This window comes from Gracilinanus agilis, chromosome 1 (genome assembly GCF_016433145.1).
Source record: "Gracilinanus agilis isolate LMUSP501 chromosome 1, AgileGrace, whole genome shotgun sequence".
NCBI lineage: Eukaryota > Metazoa > Chordata > Mammalia > Didelphimorphia > Didelphidae > Gracilinanus > Gracilinanus agilis.
Window position 1 is genome coordinate 247442332 of NC_058130.1, and position 18460 is coordinate 247460791.

Sequence of the window (18460 nt, forward strand, 5' to 3'; positions counted from 1 at the left end):
ATTTTCAGAACTGAAAGTGAAAAATGCTTCCTACCTTTTGACAGAGGGGTGATGGGCTAGAGGTGAGGAATGCGACATACAATTTTAGACATTGCTAATGTGCAGATTTGTTTTCCTGGACTATAATTCTTGATTACAAGGGAGAGGTTGTAAAACATTGTAGGGTCAAGGAAATAATGAGTGTAGGGCAGGAAAAAATACTAATAAGAGCATTAGTGGAGCACTAAAAAGAGTTTACAGAAGAGAACAGAAGGAACATTGACAAGCAGGATAACTTTGGAATTAACATGTCAATTTATTATATGTTTTTTCACTTTTTCAAAAAATATGTAATTTTATTTAGTCAGTTTTCATAATCCAGATTCTTGATATCACTTGGATTCTATGTTTAATGGCCTTGACAGAAAGATTGCTTCTGACCTTAGGTCAAACCATCCCACTATTTCCATGAGTCTGAGTAACTTTTCCCTAGATCACTTTTGTTCAGTTGTTTTTTGCTTTGCATACACAGGTACATCTCTTACCTAAATAGAATTCAGTTTCATTCCAAGCATAGATCCCTTCAGTTTCAGAGGACCTGAATATTTTCTCTGGTTTCATAGACCTTCCTTGTAGTCAGCAAAAATGGCCATGCACCATGACTTTCCAGGCATTTTGCTGTTCTAAAGGTCCTCTTTCCAGCAGGCATCTCAGTTTCCAATGTGGCAGAAAGAGCTATTATATGCTTTTGAAAAGAGCATGCTTACATAATAAAGATATGATATTTCTACTTCCTATATGTGGACATATTCATAGTTATTGGTGTTGGCTAATTTCAGGAAAAAAAAAGACAGAAAATAAAGAAAAAAATTATGTCAGGATCCCAGGCATTCTTGCTCCCACATTGGACTTTCTACTCCAGTTCAGTTTATCATTCTGAATAGCTCAGAATGTCTCTCCTTGTTCTGAGTATCTCAGGAATACACCATTGCTCCTGGCTTACTGGGCAGTGCCATTGCAGACTCATCACAGCTCTTCTCCTTTCCAAAACAACTTAGCTTCTCCAATCTTGGTTTTTTTCAGGCTTTATGGTAAGGCAAACTACCCAGAGTTCCTTGAATCTAGACTTTGAAGGGGCCACTGATTTCAAAGGGGCCTTGAGGGTTAGAGAGTTGGAATCCAAGCCAAAGGGAGATGAATAAAAGCAGAGAGGATTAGGGCTGTTGATGAAATCACTTTGGAGACATCCCTCCTGAGCTCCTGGGGAACTGAAATCAGCTCTCCTCTTATTCAACCCTATTTCTCCTTACTTTAACGATTCCCTAATGAGAACTGGATACAGGGGAAAGTCAGCTATTCTTCTGCTGCCTCTCCTCTCCTCTCTTGTGAAAACATATTGTGACCATTTAAAAAACTGCTTGTTCTGTAAATAGCATTATTTTAAATGTTTCTCAGTGTATGTGACAATGTATTAAAATCTGGATGGCCATTCGATCTGTGCTCATTCTGCTTACTTGTAGGCTAGCAATGAGACTGGGAACAGATGGAGGGCAAAATCTGGAAGGGAAACATTTAAAATACTGAAGTTTAAAATGCCCAAATTTGGATTTGTCAGCATAAACCAGCTGGGGACCTGAATTTTATGTTGAATTGAGAGTAAAGTGCATTAAAAGGATAAAAAGAATATTTTCTTATTTCTTTTCTTATTCTATCATGTCCTTTCCAGCAGACTGAGCCCTCCATCATCTCCATTCACTATTCTATGGTGTCTCCTAGTCTACTAGACTTTTTCCCTGCTGCCTACAAACATGCCCATGTCTCCCCCATCCTCAAAAAGATCCCTCTTGTTCCAGCTGCCTGTCTTTCTACTTCACCTCTCTTTTGTCACTAGGATCCTTAATAAGGCTGCTTATGATCAGTGTTTTCACTTCCTTTTCTCTCTTTCTTTTCTTAACTCTCTATAAACTCACTTCTGAACTCTTCATTCAGCTGAAATTGCTGTCTCCAAAGTTATCAGTGATCTATTGATTGCCAAAATCATTCATCTTCTTTATCTCTCTTGAGCCTTTGACACTGTCCATTGCCTTCTCTTTAATACTTTCTTCTCTTCAGGTTTTCATGACATTGCTCTCTCTTGGATGTCCTACTTATCTGATTGCACTTTCTCAGTCTCCTTTGCTGGATATTCTTCTAGGTCATGCCCACAATGTGAGTGTCACCAAAGGTTGTGTCCTGGGTCTTCTTTTCTCCCTCTATACTATTTTACTTGGCTATCTCAATAGCTCTAATGTAGGTGATTCTCAGGTCTATTTATTCAACTTTAACCCCTTTCAACACCAGACTCACATCTTCAACTGTCCATTAGACATGTCAAAATGGGTGTCCTGAAGATATCTTAAATTGTAAGGGGGGGAAGGGTTTTTTTTGGTTCAATATATTAAAAGATGGTTGCCGGAGGACTGAACTATTATCCTCAATTATGAATAATCAAGTCAAAATCGACTTTTATGGAAGTTTATTTACAATTAAGAAGAGAGAGAGGAAATAAGGAAACAAGAATCTAACCCAGTAGGTAATTTATTACGATCCTCTAATTAATCCACAACACATTCAGGAGTTTCTAGTGATTTCCTTTCACTTCCAAGATCAAATATAAAAGTCTCTATTTGATTGAAAGCCTTTCATAACCTGGACCCTTCCTACCATTATAGTCTTCTTATACCTTATTCCCCTCTACCTAATATACAATACACTAACACTGGCCCCCTCATTATTCCTTTCATGGGACATGCCATCTCCATACTCCATGCATTTTCATTGGCTGTTCCCCATGACTGGACTTTTCTGCTTTCTCATCTCCATCCCCTAGCTTCCTTGACATACTTTAGGTAAAAGCTAAGATGCTCCCTATTGCAAGAAGCCTTTCCTGATTCCTATTAATTCTAGTGCCTTCCAAGGCCTTATTTCTCAATAGAAATGGTCAAACTGAGCCAAATTCATAAGAATACCAAACATTCTCCAATTGACAAATTGTCAAAGGATATGATGAACAAGCAAGAAATGCATCTAGCCTGTAGAGCCCCCAACCCACCCACCTCCCACCAAAGTAAACTAATCAGAGACAAGGGACAAGTGGTACATAGGATGGCCAATTAGGATGGGTTGAAATGGCAATAATAGAGGGGAAAATATATTGATGAAAAATCAGATCTCTCTGAATATTTGTGATTAAGGAAAAATAAATTCTAAGAAATGTTGCTCAGAATTAGATTTGAAGGAAAAATGTATTTATCAAATAAATAGAGAATGGAGTCAAGTATGAGAATATAAAGTATTCCTCAATTGACAAATGGTCAAAGACTATGAACGTGCAGTTTTCAGATGAAGAAATTTAAATTATCTTTAGTCATATGAAAAAATAGTTCAAATAACTACTGATTAGAGAAATGCAAATTAAAATAATTATGAGGTACCACCTCACATCTTTCAGACTGGTTAATATGAAAAAAAGGAAAATGATAAATGCTATAGGGCTTGTTTTAAAACTGGGACACTTTTACACTGTTGGTAGTGCTGTGACCTGATATAACTATTCTGGAAAGCAATTTGGAACCATGCCCAAGTGGCCATCAAATTGTATATGCCCTTTGACCCAGACTACTACTAGGTAACCACTACTAGGTTTATAGCCTAAGAGATCAAAGATAGGGGCAAAGGACCTACTTATACAAAAATATTTCGAGCAGCTCTTTTTTGGTAGCAAAGAACTGAAAATTGAAAGGATAGCCATCAATTGGGGAATGGCTAAACAAGTTGTGATATATGATTGAATGTAATAGTATTGTATTATGAGAAATGATGAAAAAGATAATCACAAAAAACATGAAAAAATTTATATGAATGGGTGCAAAGTGAAGAGAGTAGAACCAGGAGAAAGTTCTACCAACTAATAGTAATAAAGACTGATGATCAACTGGAATCACTTAACTAATATCAACAATGCAAGGATCCAGGACAACTCCGAGGGACTCAGGACAAGAAAGTCTATCCACCATTATAGAAGGAACTAATGGAGTCTCAATGCAGATCAAAGCATACTATTCTTCCCTTTATCTCCTCCATGAATTTTTCTCTAGTGTATGCATTATGTATCTTCATTCACAATATGATGGACATGGAAATGTGTATTATATGATAAAACATATACAATTTATGTTACCTACTATCTTGGGGATGGTAGAGAGGTGGAAGGTTGGAAAAGAATATGGATAGCTTATATACTTTTTGTATAGAGTTGTTTGCATATTATCTCCTCCTTTTGGACTATGAGATCCTTGAGAACAAGATGTATATTTTCCCTTTTTTTGTGTGTGTGTCACCAGCACTTAACACAGTACCTGGCTCATAATAATACCCTTTATTAAAAGGGTAGCTAGGTGGCAAAGTGGATAGAGTGCCAGGCATGGAGTCAAGAAGACTCATGTTCCTGAATTCAGTTCTAGCCTTAGGAACTTATTAGCCTGTGTGACCCTGGACAAGTCACTTAAAACTAGTTGCCTTAATTTTCTCATCTGTAAAGTGAATTGCAAAAGGAGATGGCAAAATTGCTTCAATATCTTTGCCAAGAAAACCCCAAATAGGGTCACAAAGCACAGGACACAACTGAAAATGATTGAACAACAGCAAAATGCTTGTTAACTTGGTTGATTTAATTCAAGATCATATGTCTTTTGAGATATGAGCTGATAAGCAAGTACCCAGGCTTCAGAGAGTCAGCTTCGTTGGTAGGTTATGTGTGAAAGGTAAACCATTCCTCCAAGGAAGTAAGCAGTTGGAAGACTGCTTTACCTCCCCCAAGTGAGGAGAATAGAGAGAGTTTCTCCTTTTTTCCCCACTCAATTCAGTTCAAAGGACCTTGCCCTGCATTGCTACCTGCTGCCTATATGTATGTTTATACAAAATAATATTTAAAATGGACTGATGTTATTCTCCCAGTTCTGCTTGTGAGTTCTAGGCAGTTGCCCATCTTGCTTACTGTTAGTTCTGTCTTTGGATAATCGTGATACTAGACTGTTAATCCTTTAGGCAGTGGAATTTGAACCAGAGCCATGGAAGTAAAAACTTCTGGATTCCATTACCCATCCCCTGGAGCATCAAATCTATCTGGTTTCTGTTTTTATCTATGATACAAAGGGAGGGGAGGAGTAGCAACTTGGGTTATTTTCACTCTACTCACTCAGGATCTCAGTCAATCTCATTTAACCTGTCTACCCCAGGAGGAGGAGGAGAAGACCTAGAGAGAACAAAGTACACCATTATGTTCTGGAATCCCAAGATTCACAGGGGGTGCAGCTGGTACAAAAACCATTGTTTTAAAATATTATTTTCCTCCTAAGAGAAAAATTACATTTCATTTGTTCTTTCTTCTCAAAGTGATGTGTTTTCTCACTGAACATACTCTCATTCTATTAGCCATTTAGCCTCGAGAAACCATGGGGATTGAGCATTGGAAGCAACTGTGAGGATTGAGCCAGTCTTACTCAATCTCTTTGGCTACACACATGCAGCAGATTAGAGCAGGGAAAAAGCAAAACTTTTGGAATAATATTTTTAAGGTAGGTATTTTAGCTGTTGTTGCAGAGTTGATCCTCCTGGAAAGATGAAGAGATAGAGACAACATTTGAGACCTCTTTGATTTGAAGCCCAGTGACTTCCGAATGCTATCATTATCAGGTGGCCTTCCTTGTGTGCCTCTGTTGCCTGTGCCCATGGAAAAATGGATGTGTTGGACTGTGTAGAGAGCTGTCCAAGGTCTCTTGGGCTTGAAGAATAACAATAACAAAAATTGACCATGAAGAATCTTTGTCATAAATGAGTAAAAGATAATTATAGATACTTTTTGAATGAAGAACTCAAAGCCACATACAGGTAGAAGGAAAATGCTCTAAATCAGTACTGATTAGAGAAATGTAAACCAAAACAGTTCTGAGGTATTACCTCACACCCATCAGATTGGCTAAAATGACAAAAGGACAAAATGATTGGAGAGGATGTGGAAAAACGGGGACCCTAATATACTGTTGGCAGAACTGTGAACTGAACCAACTATTTTGAAGAACAATTTGGAATTATACCCAGAGAGATATAAAACTGTGTATACCCTTAATCCCAGTAATATCATTGCCGGGTCTGTTTCCCAAGGAGATCGGGGAAAAAGGAAAAGAACTATTTGTTCCAAAATACTTATGGCAGCTCTTTTTGTGGCGACAAAGAAGTGAAAATTGAGGGATGTCTATCAATTGGGGAATGGCTAAACAAATTGTGTGGCATATAAGAAATAATGACCAGGCTAATTTAAAAATATTTGGAAAACTACATGGTATAATGAACGTGGAAATATGTGTTATATGATAACATATGTAAAACCCATATCATATTGCCTATCTTTTGGGTGATGGGAAATGGGTGGGATGGAAAGAGAGAACATAGATTTCGAAATATCAGAAAACAAATACTGAAAAATTATATTGAAATGTAATCTGGAAAAAACCTTAACATTATTATAATAAAAATGTAATTGAGAAATATTTAAAAAATAAAAACTACAATAGAGCACACAAAATAAATGTTTATTGATTGACTAGAAGAAGAAGAATTGTAAGGAGGAGGATAGTTGCTCTTATGATCTGGCAAAATCTTCAGAATTTCCATAGGTTATTTCTCTCAGAGCTCAGGATGAGCCTCTGGGGTTGAGTGGGGGGTGACAGAGACAAGGGGTGCCTGTCTACTGATATTAACATCTAACTGAAACTGTTCTCAGGTTCATCCTGTAGGATTAATCAATAATGTTCTTGTAGCCTTTGAAGATTTTAATATAGGTATAATTAGCACTATTGTAGTCTGAGTATGTTCATTTTTTGACAGATCCCAAACCTAAGGCTGCTCAGGGCTAACAACATGTGCCTTTGATCCCAATCCCTCTCATTTCTCTGGCAGATTGCCTTTACAATCATCCCTTGTATCTTTCTAATCTTTAATCCCTTATTGTTGGCTGGTTTGCCTAACTAGGTAAATCTCAAGGCTCAGTTCTGGACTATCTAGATACATTCTTCCTAGAGTGAAATTATCAGTTCCTTTGCATTTAATTATCCTCTCTATACAGATGTTTTTCAGATCTATTTATCCAGCCTCAGTTTATTTCTTGAACTCCAGTTCTCTATTGCCAAGCACTGACATTCAGAAGTGAATGTTCCACAAACACTTCTAAAACAGAACTTTTTTGTCTTCTCCCTCAAAACCCACCCTTCTTCCAAACTTTTCTATTTTTGTCAAGGGCACTACTACCCTTCCAGTCACCCATGCTTTTGACATCGGTGACATCCTTCACTTCCCAGCTTCACTCATCTCATATGTCCATACCATTTCTACATCTCTTTAATGTCCCCTTCTCTTCACTTACACAATCATTAGCCTAGTTCAGCTGCTCATTTCCCTTTTCTAGACTATTGAAATAGTATCTCTGCCTTAAGTCTTCTCACTCCAATCAATCCTCCAAACATTTACCAAAGTGATTTTCCCAAAGCATGGTTCTGATCATGTCACCCTTCCTGCTCAAAGGGCTCCTTTTTTACTCTTTTTGTGGTTCAGTTTTTTTTCATTTGTGTCTGACTCTTCAGGACCTGATTTGGAGTTTTCTGAGCAAAGATCCTGGAATGGTTTGCCGTTTCTCTCTCCAACTCATTTTGCAGATGAAGAAACCAAGGCAAATAGGTTTAAATGACTTGTTCAGTGTCACATAACTAGTAAGTTTCTGAAACTGGATTTGAACTCCTGTCTTCCTGACTCCAGGCCCAGTACTCTATCCTTTCATCACCTAGCTGCCTAAGAATCATATATAAACTTTTAGTGACTTATAACCTAGCTCTATAACCTATCTTTTTAGATTTAATATACATTAATATACATTCTTCTCTCCTACACATGTTATTATGAACCAACTCAGACAACCTTCCTGCTGTTCCTCATGTTTGTCACTCCATCTTTCCTATCTGTAGCTATGGTCGGCAGTCAATCACACTTGAAATATACTTCCTTATTCAACTTCTGGGTTTCCTTATTTCCTTCAATATCCAGCTCAAGCTGCACTTTCTAGGAAAGGATTTTCTTGATCCTCTCAGTTGTTAGTTCCTCTACCCTCACCTTCAGGGTGGATATCCAGTATCTTTTAAAAAATAATACATTTTATTGATATTCCTTATTACTTATATTTCCCAACGCATCTCTTTTTCTTCCCCTTCCAGAGAGTAATCCTCTCTAACAAAGAATTAAAAAAAAAAAAAGAAAAAAAGTGAATTTAGTAAAAGCTAACACATCAAAAAAAAATCTGACAAATTCTATATTCTCAAAAAAAGTGGGTAGGAGTCTTCTAATATTTCTTCTTTGGGGCTAAGCTCTGGCATTATAATTTCATAGTATTGAATTTTGTTTATTTTGCAGTTATTTTCATTTACATCGTGGTAGTCATTGTGCATGTTGTTCCCCTGGTTCTGCTTATTTCACTTTGTTTTAGTCAATTTAAGTCCTCACCTTCATCACTAATCACCTCGAACTCTCATTCTTTTTCCTTTGTGTGCTGTTTTCTCACTTTAGCATGTAAATTTCTTAAAGGCAGGAACTGACTTACTAGCCTGTATTTTTATCCCCAGGACCTGCCACAAGGCCTAGGATATAGTAAGGACTTAATAAATACTTACTCCCTCTATTTCCTTCCTTCCTTCCCTTCTTTCTTTCTCCCTTCTTTCCTTCCTTCCTTCCTCCCCCCTCTATATATGTCTGTCTGTCTGTCTGTCTGTCTGTCTGTCTGTCCCTCTCTCTCTATATATATATAAAATCTTTCTATTTCTCCATCTTCATCTTTCTCCCTCTTTCTTTCCCTCCTCTCCCTCCATCCTCTCCCTCACTCCTCTCCTATACTTTCACTCAGATCCTTGTTAAATTCTGATAATCACCCCAAAATGGAATAAAATGAACTCTTTATTTCACACAAGGCACTTTTTAGTCATTGACTATCTAGCAAAATAAATGGCTGTTTTTTTCTTCACCAAGGTTTGTGGACCATACTTCCCATTTTCTGATATCTCTTAAGTACCCTGATGAACTGCAATTGTTCACTGCCTTTTTCAGCTACTCCCATTGGCTTTCTCTCCAGAAGCATCTCTAAATCTCCCTCCCCACTCTGGAGGAATCTGTCTCCTAATAATAAACTTAGTGCTGTGTTTTTGCCTCTCCTTTTATTCCTAGAATTTAGCACAGTTTCTAGCACATAGTAAGCATTTAGCAAATGCTTACTGATTGATTAATTGATTAAAAAACACTAGGACTGACTCTAGGGTTATTTGAAACTGCAGCAATTGTGTCCATGTGGGAATTCACTTTTATAGAAGCTCTGTTGATGACATAAAAACAAAATCAGAAGAATGATGAATAATCTACAAGGTAGAAAAATCTAACCACAGATGTTCTTATGTTGCATGATAACTGTCTTATGTTGTTCTTATGTTGCATGAACACTGTCAAGAGAAGATATTTAGATATCAGAGAGGAAAAGAAATTTGGAATGGGTCTGAAGACAAATAATGAGTTCAACCAAGGGGAGAAAAGTCATGGTTCAAGATAATGGTCTTCAACGATGTCATTTAGAAATCTGTAAGATGTTGTGCAGTAAAAGGCATAGTAGAAATCCAAGAGGTTGTTAATGATTCTGGCATCCAAAATGCATCTGGTCTCTTTCTTTGCTACCACAAAAAGTGCTGCTATAGATATTTTGTTGTATCTGGAGGTTTTTATTAAAAATTTCTTTCATTTTTTTTATCATATAATGGAATCTCTGGGTTAAAGCGTATAGACATTTTAGTCATTCTATTTGCATAATTCTGAATTGCTTTCTAAAAGGAACAATTAGAAATTTAAAACTAGAAGGTCTTGAGAGATGCCTTCCTACTATGTCATACTTCCTCTTCACTGGCTATAAAGACAAAGAATCTGAAGCAGAGGAAGCAGAAGGAGTGTGAAGGCAGAATCCAGAGAATCAAGGAGAGAGGGGAAAGCTCATGGTACAGGTGATCTGCATGTTGTATAATTGGCCTCTGAACATCACAGAATGTTACAAGGGACCTTAGAAATCATTGTCTAACTCTTTTATTTTCCAGGTTAGGAAAATGAGGCCCTCTAAAGGTCACTTTCTCTACCTAAGGTTGCACAGCTATTAAGTTATGAGACCAGAAATAAGATATAGGCTTTCCAAGACCAAGGCACTTTCCACTATAGCACACCAAAAAGCTTGCCACTGCATGGGAAGCTTGGTTTGCTTGAAGATTGTTGAAAATATAATCATAAAAGTAGCATTTGTGTAGTAGTTTAAGGTTTAAAAAACTCTGAATAAGTATTATCAATTTGATCCTTATAACAACCCTGGGAGATAGGAGTAATTACTATCACTATATTATAGATGAGGAAACTGAGGCAGACAGAGACTAAATAACTTCCCCAAAGTCATACAACTAGTACGATTTGATCTCATATCTTCCTGATTTCATAGTCAATTCACGTGGACATGAATCCAGTAGTGCATCTTATTAGTTGTGTGATGTTGCAAGTCACTTCACTTTAGAGTTTCCCTCATTTTGTGGAGAAAATATCAAAGTTCCTTGTGACTGAGTAATGAAGAAGTTACTGTGCAATAAGATCTTTCTACTCATTTCCTTATACCATATTCCTTTTTCAAATGAAAGTGCTTTGCTATCCTCGAACCTTTCTGGGAGGAAAATATATTGATTGATCTGTCTATCCATCTATCCATCCAGCCATCCAGCCAGCCACTTCTATTCATTCTTATTTAGGTATTTTTCTATCACCTCTGTCTTTCAGTGATTCCCAAAGTGGGTGCCCCTGCCCCCTGGTGGGTGCCGCAGTGATCCAGAGAGGCAGTGATGGCCACACTTTTTTTGTATTACATTCTATTTTGAGTTCAATAAATAGTTTCATAATTTCCAGGGGGTGCTATGTAATATTTTTTTCTGGAAAGGGGGAGGTAGGCCAAAAAAAGTTTGGGAACCACTGCATATCTATCTGTCTAGCTTTGGATCTATCCCTCCAGATCTATCTACTTTACTAGTTCATTCATCTGTTTATTCATTCACCCACTTATTCATTTATTTGTTTTTTGATTTGGACCTGTTCTTTCATCAGTGTAGAATTCTAAGAAACTATGTAAGCCAGCAAATCATTTGTAATTATCGTCTTAGAGATTTGCCTGGGGGAAACTCTAGATCTAATATTTTAGGAATCTGCAATTCCATGACAAACCAAGACAACTATGAACTTGGAAAATGAGCTCTTTGATGTTCAACAGTGAATTAATAATAACAACAATAACTGAGCTTTATACATGTTCAAAAAGCTGTTTTCACATTTTCTCTTTGATCTTCCCAAAAGTCATGTGAAATAGGCATTGCAGGTATTGTGATTCCCCATTTTACAGATGAAGAAATTGAGCATTAGAGAGGTCAGACTACTTGTCTATGAATATTTTTGCTTCTCATCTGCTATATGGCACAAATGTGTTGAGGCTAATCAATGAATTTTAATAGCTCAGAATCTGAATTGTGGATTTTATATTCCCTGTCAAGAGTCTGGTGCCAGGAGACATCTTATTATTTCTTCTGTAATTGTTTCTGCCGACCAAGGCTGGCCTTCGGATTAAATGGGAATCACCTCTGTGCTTTGAGGGGTATTAGGAAGGCATCCTTCCAAGAATAGTTCTCTACCACTGGCCTACCACAATGGCAGGGAACATGAACCATAGGGAAGAAAAGCTCTGCTGACTTCATGATTTTGCCTGGGGCGATCTCTGCTGCTGACAGTGGGGTTATATTTAGAAACTCTGCTGATTGGAGATAGAGTGGTGCTGACTGGAGCTTGTCTGGAATGATTTACTCATTTCGTGAAAGAATAGAACCCATGAAGATGGAACACAGAACATAGAATGTTAGCACTGGAAGAAACCTCAGTTATCATCTAGTTCAATTCTCTCATTTTCCAACTGGTGGAAATCGAGACTTATAATAAGTTAAATGATCCAGCAGCACAGTTAGCCAAAACCGTTCTATCAGAACTTTTGACTAAATGAGCTTCTCATTGATATCACATATCTCCTTCCCAGACTTTGGTCAGTGAAACCTATGAGAAAGCTCTGTATTTGGTTGAGAGATATTTATCTTCCTGGTGTTCTGTCCCATGGTCATTTTGTCTTTTTATTGCTTTCTCTATCCACTGAGCCACACTCTTCCCAACTGAGGTTATGAGGTTGAGTCTCATAATAATAATAATAATTGCATAATAAAAGCTTATAGTTCAACCCTCACTCAGCTGTCTTATAAAAGAAAATGATTGGGTATGAGAATGATCAGATAATGGAATGTGGATTATTCAATGCAAATCCTTCCCTTATAGGTGGCAAAAAACAAAAACAAAAAACCCAACCCAAACCACTGCATATGTACTGATGGTGGTCAGCAATGTCATCTCGTTGTATAATTTAATTCAATAAGCATTTGTTAAATGTCTTCTAGAACAGGGGTTGGCAACATATGGCTTTTTCTGCAGGAGCCATAAAGTCCATTTTTTTTTTCAGGCACTGTTACAGGAGCGCGCACTGTGAGCACTGTACGGCTCTCACGAAATTACATTTTAAAAAATGTGGCATTTATGGCTCTCACAGCCCAAAAGGTTGCTGACCCCTGTTCTAGAAAAACAGATTGATGTCAGTAGATAGAATGATGGCCCTGGAATCAGGATGTCCTGAGTTTGAATTCTGACATTGACATTTGATCTCTCAAAGCCTCAGTTTCCTCATCTATAAAATGGGTGTATGAGAGGGGGGTGAACAAAATCACTTCTGAGAGTTCTTTTAGTTCGCAATTTATGATCCTATGTCCATTTTGAGCCTCCTTGACTATAAAATGTGAATAATGAATGCCCATGGTATTTGCCCTTAAGATGTGGTTGTCATAAGAGTCAGTGAGTCAATGTTTGTAAAGTGCCTTGCAAATTTTGACATGTTATGCAAAATATAAAGTCCTTGAAAAAGAAAATACTCTAGCTTCTTAAAGGAAAAGAAAATGTCCTTTAACATGAAAGGTGGTTGTCCCTATTTTAAAATTTATTTCTCTTATGGAATTCTAGAATAATTGCAGTTGGAAACAACTTAATTTCTTTTTGCTTCACTTTTCACTTCAGGCTCAGCTCAGGTGCCACCTCTTACATGAAGGTTTTCGTGATTTCCCCCATTTTCATGTCTGGTGCTTTCCCTTCTGAAGTCTGTTTGCATTTACTTACCTGTTTATGAGCTGTATCTCCTGCAGCCCCAAGTAAAAAGTAAACTTCTGGAGGGCAGGGACTTTTTTTTTTTATCTTCGACTAGTCAATGTCTTTCACATAGTAGGTAAACTATCTTTTTTCTTTTTTAAAATAGTACACTGAATAAGAAAATAATTATAATAATTATTAACATTTATACAGTGCTTACTATGTGCCAGACACTGTGTTAAGTGCTTTATACATATTATCTAATTTGATCCTTACAATCATCCTAGGATGTAGGTGCTTTTATGAGCCTCTTTTTAAAGAGGAGGAAACTGAGGTTAATAGAGATCAAGTGACTTGTTTAAAATCACAAAGCTAGAAAGTGTCAGAGGCTGGATTTGAACTCAGTTCTTCTGGACTATAAGCACACTTGACACTTTATCTAAGCCACTTAGCTGCCCCTTATCTCTTCAGAATATTTGATCCCTAAACATTCAAACTTGGGGTTATCAACAAGGCAAACCCCAAAGCTTGTATGACCTAATAAATCTCTGTCTTGAAGGTGGTTTTCTAGGATCATACTAGGTTAGTCAGTTAAGCATTTTAGTAATCCTTGGAGAAAGCTTGGTTTTTATGCAGTGTCCTACCTTGGTAGCATGGCCAATGAGTTTTTGTTATTCATCCTTCTTTTTCAAAGAGGACCAGTGACATCACAAGGTGATGTCTTTGCTTGAGAATTGGATTCAGGTTGGGCAAAGTTGCACAAAGTCATCAGTCTTACTCTCTCTTCCAAAGTCATCGAAATCCAGTGGCAAGACAAAAGTCAGGAAGACTGGAGATGATCTGAAATGCTGTGGATTACCTTGCTATTTTCAATATCTGAGCAAGTTGTACGAGTTCCAAAATTCCTGCTTCAGTCACCTTCATGACCATTGGAACAAATTGTTCTCATCTACCTATTCCACTGGGAGAAGTTTTCATGTGATGGGGCTATATACCCCTAATTTACCAGTGGGGTTTGTTATTCTCAATCTGCTTTGGCATATCTGCTGAGAAGGTTTACCAGGTGTGGTCACTATGCATGCTACAGATTCTTGGAGCCCCAGGTGAGAGCTGGGTGAAACGTGGATACCAAAGGTAGATGAGCAACCCTGAAAAACCCTTGGCAAGCCCTCACACCAGCAGTGCTAGTCCTCCCTAAACACCTGGGACAATGAAAGTCAAAATGGGAAGTGGGCTGTTTGTTTATGTATATAGGTATATAATTTTCTGTGGGGAATCTGAAGAACAAGGTGGTACAATGAATTGGAGGAGACTGCATAGGACACTAGAAAAGAAGGAATCGCTGGAATTTTAATAGGTTGCTCTGATAGCAATTCCAATTTTGAGACCCTCTCAGGTATGCTAATGAACTACCTGGATGCTTTTTATATTTTTGTATTGATTTATGGGATTCTGAATCATTTTCATCTTCTGTGTGTTCTGTGAGTTGAATTAAAAAATAATTTAATTATCTACTATATTACTAAGTGCCAGTCATTGTGTTAAGTACTGTACAGATTTTGCATTTTGTCCCTGTGAAAAATAAGGGACATAGGTGTTATGATGATCATTATTCTATAGATAAGGAAATCAAGGCAAACAGGGTTAAGTGACTTGCTCAGGGTCACACAGCTAATAAGCGTCTGAGGTCATATTTGAAATCAAGCTTTCCTAACTCTAGAGCAGTGGTTCCCAAACTTTTTTTGGCCTACAACCCCCTTTCCAGAAAAAATATTACTTAGCGCACCTGGAAATTAATTTTTAAAAATTTTAATAGCAACAGGAAAGATAAATGCACCTGTAGCCATCACCACTTTCCTGGATTGCTGCAGCATCCATCGGGGGCGGTGGTGCAGACTTTGGGAATCACTGCTCTAGATCAAACACTTTATCCACTGCCCACCCTTCCAGGTATCCTATTCCATATTTGGATATGCTCCCTTGCGAATTGGTGAACCATTTACTTATACTTGGTGAAACCTAGAAGTGAACTATATATTCTGAATATCTTTTGGAGAGTTCCTGGGGTAACTACAGAGGAAGGCAATGAGCCAAGGAGAAAATGGATTTTTCTCGAGTCAGGCTTCCAGAATTAGACCTGCTTGAAATGAGTCTCTGGGCCATGAATTTCAATAATCATGCTCACATTTTTATACAGAAACACTTGAAGTTATACAAATCACTTCATAACTACCATATGAAAATAGTTCATATCCCTGTTTTATTAGCTATTGTTTCTCAGCAATCAATTATATTTATTTTGAGTATTATTTAATGTTTAATATTTTATTATTATTTTATTGATTTATTATTATTAATATTGTTTCAAATTAATTATTTATTAACAAAACAGTTATCCCTGTTTTGTTAGTGAAAAAACAGATGGTCAGAGAATATGATTTGCCTAGTGTTGAGAATTGAACCCAGGTCCCCCTTACCCAGAATTAGAACTTAAAATAATCCCCAGGTCTCCCGATTTTAACTAGTGTTCTTCCAATGCACCATGCTGTAAAAACTCCAAATGGATCACAGGATTTTGAACTTAGCCTGGAGGCTCTAAATTAGACAGATTTTAGTTTTCATTTTATATTTTTCTATTTGTATTTTAAAACTGTACATTGGAGGGGGCAGCTGGGTAGCTCAGTGGATTAGAGCCAGGCCTAGAGACAGGAAGTCCTAGGTTCAAATCTGACCTCAGACACTTCCCAGCTGTGTGACCCTGGGCAAGTCATTTGACCCCCATCGCCCACCCTCACCATTCTTCTGCCTATGAGCCAATACACAGAAGTTAAGGGTTTAAAAAAATAAAAATAATAAAATTAAAAAAAAAAACTGTACCTTGGAAAAAACAATACTTTATGGCACATTTCCTGAACTAAGTGTAAATAGGGATGAAATGAAGTGTTTATACTGGAGATCCATGGGGAATACTCTTAAGAAAATGGGTATATAGCTAAGGTGATATACTTTAGAGAACACTATAACAATTTGCAAAACCAAATTAATTTTGTTTCTATCTTATTTGTGGTGAAACTCGTAAAGTCTTTTTCCCCCCATACACTAATTACCTCCTGATTTCTATACTACTTTGATAATCGGATACAAATAGAAGAACCTTTTCATTGTGAGGATAATATGATGGACTACATACTCTGATTTACTTCAGGGAAATGTGTGGCTCTTGTATTTCCATTTTTAAGTCTCCCCCTCCTCTTGGGAGCCATTTCATGCTCACTGGGCATGGCAATAGAAAATAAAAACTAAAAGATGCAACAAACTTGCCTGGAATTTATTAACTCCAGCAGCTGTGAATGGCACTTGGATAAGGTGTTGATGGTCACAGCCAAAAATACTGAGTGCATCCAAAAGCTTGGTGTTTCTATCCTGTGCTTTCCTCTGCTACCTATGAGGGGGATGTCACTAGATTTAAGAGGGATATACTTCATGGACTATTGTGTGAGGATTTAAAACTGAAAAAAAATACCCCATCCCTAAATGGACAGTGTGAATGCTTGTACCTCTAATGACAGTGAGAAGCCATGAGTTAAAAGGAACTGGAGATGGGGATGGGGATCCAGGTGTTGGGAGATAGACCAGTACAAAATGGTGCAGCATACACACGTATTAGAAAGTCTCCTTGGGTTCTGAAGAGAGGAGAAAGAAAACAATAACTGCCATGAAAATTTCATTAATACCTAGATCGTATCAAACAGCCTCCAGACTGACAGAACCTTGGCTGGACTCTTGCCCTAGGAGTGCAATATTTGGATCCTTCCAAATCTAGTCCGTTCTTCCTCCCGCCAAAACATCTCGTATTCTTCCACCTAGTGACGCTGACTTCTTTATTGCAGTTCTTTGCACAAAAATTTTTTTGGTATCTCTTGACTTGGTGTAAGAGCAGAATGGGGTGAGTGGGAACCTTTGGGAAACTGGTTTGATTGACACAGACCTTTGGTTGAAGGAGAGCAAGGCATCTTGGGAAGGAGGAACCGGAAGTGAAGAGCTCGTGATCCGTCACGGGGCAGCTTCGTACTCTCCTCCTGAGTTCCTGAACCTAAAGCCCTTCAGTTCTGGTTCCTCCTTCCCAAGATGCCTTGCTCTCCTTCAACCAAGGGTCTGTGTCAATCAAGTCAGTTTCCTAACCTTCTAAAAGGTTCCACTTACTCCATTCTGCTCTTACAATGGCTATCCTTCAAATCTGGAATGCTCTCCCTCAACTCTGCCTCTTGGCTTCCCCGGCTTCCTTCAGGTCCCAGTTCAAATCCTATCTTCTATGGGAAGCCTTTCCTAATCACTCTTAATTCATGCCTTCCCTCTGTTAATTATTTCCTGTTTATCCTGTACAGAGCTTGTTCACACATATTTGTTTACATGTAGTTTCCCTTATTAAACTGTCAGCTCCTTTCCAGCAGGGACTGTCTTTTACCTTTCTTTATATCCTGAGGGCTTAGCATTATGCCTACCGTGTAGAAGGCTTTTAATATATGTTTATTGATTAATTAATAGTTGGCACTTATTAAATATTTATTAACCCACCGACCCAGTAGTTCAGATCACAACCATCCATGTCTTGTTATCTCTTGTGAATCTTATCTACTTCCTTCCATAAATCTTCCATAAAAGCTCTACCTAACATATTGGAAGCTTTCCTCTAGGTATTTTAATATTTTGTGAATACCAGTGTGGTCTTGAGCTGTCTGTTAGCCTTTTTTCTCTTTATTTTACTGACCTGTCTCTTTTCCCATTCATCTGTCTCCTTGATGTGACTTTTATGCAAGAATGTGCTTGTAAATTTAGGTAAGCATGGCACACTTTTAAGTTTAATTTGAATTGTTAACACTTTCTCCATCACCTTCTTAAGTCTAGACAATCAACAATACAATAAATCAAGCTTAGATTTGTAGTTTCCTGATTTCTGAGGGGGTAAATACTAAGGTAGGATTGAAGCTATTTTTGGTATGCCATTGCTTTCAAGTTATATTGTGCATCCAAATTATTGTCAGCATTTACTCATGGGTGGAGAATTTCTTTATATTCATATGCCATAATTAAGTGATCAGAATCATTAGAATGACAT

At 37.6% G+C, this 18460-nt stretch overlaps 1 pseudogene; it reads right to left on the bottom strand.

Moving 5' to 3' along the window:
* Window positions 1-339: 339 nt before the first annotated feature.
* LOC123250439 lies at window positions 340-653 on the bottom strand (annotated as a pseudogene).
* Window positions 654-18460: the final 17807 nt, after the last annotated feature.